The sequence below is a fragment of the Etheostoma cragini genome, chromosome 5 (assembly GCF_013103735.1).
Source record: "Etheostoma cragini isolate CJK2018 chromosome 5, CSU_Ecrag_1.0, whole genome shotgun sequence".
NCBI classification, from domain to species: domain Eukaryota; kingdom Metazoa; phylum Chordata; class Actinopteri; order Perciformes; family Percidae; genus Etheostoma; species Etheostoma cragini.
In genome coordinates this window covers 29,988,715-29,991,759 of record NC_048411.1, presented here as the reverse complement: position 1 = coordinate 29,991,759, position 3,045 = coordinate 29,988,715, and the positions used below count along the sequence as shown (strand labels likewise).

The following is a 3,045-nucleotide window of genomic DNA, read 5'->3' as shown; positions in this document are numbered from 1 at the left end:
TCCTTTAGTTACTACTTCCTTTAGTTACTAGTTACTTTAGTTACTCCACTACACTCGTCTGACAGCTTTAGTAACTAGTTCCAGGCACTTATGACATGACGTCTAATAGATTAATCCAGCAAGCAACCCACAGATTAATCGATAAAATGAATAATTAATCAGTAAGTAGGGGCCCACAATGTCAACGCACAGACACCCCAATCTCCCCCCACACACACACACCCACACACTCACACAAACCCACACACACACAAACACACACACACACACACACACCCCGGTGTAACACGGGGAAGACAATCATAATAACCAGCGTCTCTACTTTCATTAGGCAGCGCTCCGTCTTGCAGCCATTTCCCCTGGCTGCCCGGCTCAATGGACCACTTGTTGGCTCAACTCGTCACATGGGAGGGTCAAGGAGGGGTGGAGGGGGAGGGGGGGAGAAAGGAGTCCTGTTCCTCCAGGCTACCCCCCCCCCCCCCCCCCCCCCCCCCCCCCCCCCCCCCCCCCAACCTCTCCAACGTGGTCTGCTGTGGAACAAGGTTTGCATTGAGACGTCTGTGCACTCTCTTGCTTCACGCTGCTAAGCATTGCTCCAAATCTTTAGCTTTTTTTTTTTTTTTTTTTAATGCCACTTACAAAAATAAAAAAATAAGAAAGCAAATACGAAAGGTCCAACCTTTTCCTCCCTTTTCAAATCTGTAGCAAATTGGGTTTTCTCCCAAGTCTAAAGCCCGCTTTGATTCTGCTAATGCCTGACGGAGCGAGGACAAATATTTACTGGTGTTTAAACACGGCTATATTAAGATCTCTCTGCTCGGGTCTTTATTTTTCTATTTTTTTTTTAGCTTCTCCAGACTTAAAGAGCGCGTGAGGTCAACGCGTCCGATGACGCGCAGAGAAACACGGTTTCTCACAACGCTGAAAAAAGGCTTTGATGAGGCTTTCGCGGCAGGAACAGTGTTGACCTGCTGGCTCGACTAGCCCGACTCCCCCATGTCATGTATATTTGAGTTGTGCTTTGTTGTTCTACTTAATGTACAATGCGCCTGGATTTTTTCCCTATATTGTGAGGGCTGTTTGAGACCTCTAGACCTGGGTGCCAACACATTTTTTGGGAAGCGCTTCAGTGAGAATTTGAAATGACGCTTATTACTTATTCATATCTTGGAATACACCAATCGTGTGCTCTACACATATTTCTCTAAGTTTGAAGGCACTAGTTTTGACTCCGGCAGAAGCCAGGGAACGAAGGACGCCCTTTTCAGTTCAGCAGCCCCGAAACCAAAATGTGGAGAGAGAAAGAGACGGAGAACTCAGGTTGCACATGTGCAAACCCACTGGGACCTGTATCCTACCTGCCAGAGCGTCTCCATTAAAAATAAAACATGCAACAAGCAACAATCCCTCTCTTTAAATCTGAACATTTCGGAGTGAAATCACTCAAAATCAGCATCGCTTTGTGATCGAATTCAAGCGCTCTGCAGAGATCTGAGGAGCATAAAACGTGGTTATGTGGAATCACTAAAAAGAAAAAAAAAGAGCTAGACTAATGCCTCAATCATGAGTGAAAACCAAACACCGGCGCATCAATGCCCTTCTTTCACCGGCTGCATGCGTGGAGGGAATATTCCTCCGGCCCGGGAGAGCTCCGTACGTCTAGTTTCACCATCTCCAAGCAGAGTGGAACGAGGAAACCGCGAGCTTTAAACAACGTGCATGCGATAGGACGGATAAAGGGCAACCTGGAGCCAGATGGTATCTCCAACCACAGACGGAATTTGTGCTCTTTGCATAGACGTGCTTGTTGCAAACAGGTCTGCGGTGGTGCAAACGTCTGCGCTGCATGGCGAGTGTAAAACACCCAGAACGGGTGTTAGAGGCGTTGGTGTAACATACAGGGGAGACCAAAGCTGGCTAGTTTGGGCGCCCGGTTAGCTCCGTTGGTAGAGTGGGCGCACAGGCACCACGGTGGCTAAGGGGTTAGCACTTCTGCCTCCCAGCAATAAGGTTCTGGGTTTGATTCCAGGTCGTTCCGGGCCTTTCTATGTGGAGTTTGTATGTTCTCTCCCCGTGTGTGCGAGGGTTTCCTCCGGGTGCTCCGGTTTCTTCCCACCATAAAGACGTGCATGCTGGGTAACTAGGACTACAGTTGACAATTAGTTAACTGGCTAACACTGGCGCATTCACAGAAATGCTGATTAATTTGTATTGTCCTAATCAAATATATATATATATATATATATATATATATATATATATATATATATATATTTGCTGCATGTCATCCCCCCCCCCCCTTCCTTTTCATGTCTTCAGCTGTCCTGCCAATAAAACGCGTAAAAATGCCCCAAAAATGATCTTAAAAAAAAATAAAAACTGGCCAGTTCAACCCCCAATCAACCCCCTCCCAAATACCTAATAATAATAACAAATACTTTTACCTAAATAAAAACATTTGCACAATAACTTGATGCTAAAAAATTACAAACTGTCGCCGAAAAAAAACAGAATAAAGAAAATGTATGTGCTCGAAATTAGCAAAGGAAGCTTTAGTTTGACTGTGTTTTCACAATACACTTTCATAGCATTTCTACAATGCATTGTTTAAGAAACAATCTTTTTTACCCTAATTTCACTTTTACTTTGACATTTTCTTAAACATTTTTATTTCTTTCTGTAGCTGTGTTACTTTATGTTGCTTTATACAGTCGTTGACTCGCTCTTATTTCACCTTAAAGTTGACTTTGAGCAACTGCAACTAAACAATTTCCCTCAATAAAGTATACGACATACAAGTACTCCTTGAGTATTCAACAAAAACGCATAAAAAAACACTAACAATTGGGGAAAAAGGCATTTAAATAGAGCAAAAAGTGAAAAGGTCCCAGCAGCAGCAGTTCATAACGCACACTACAGGTAATGGAGGAGGATAAGGTGTTGCACATTCCTGAGAAGTTGGCAGCCTCAGTAATACATAGACAAATATATGAAGGTGCAAACATTGGTTTGATTAATTGGGACGTAGTAAGAGGAAGGTCTAAA

At 43.9% G+C, this 3,045-nt stretch overlaps 1 long non-coding RNA gene across 1 annotated transcript in view; it reads right to left on the bottom strand.

Annotated features, from left to right (window-relative positions):
• The window catches only part of LOC117944285, a 6,682-nt gene that overhangs the window by 3,454 nt on the left and 183 nt on the right, over positions 1-3,045 (bottom strand). The window lies entirely within an intron of this gene.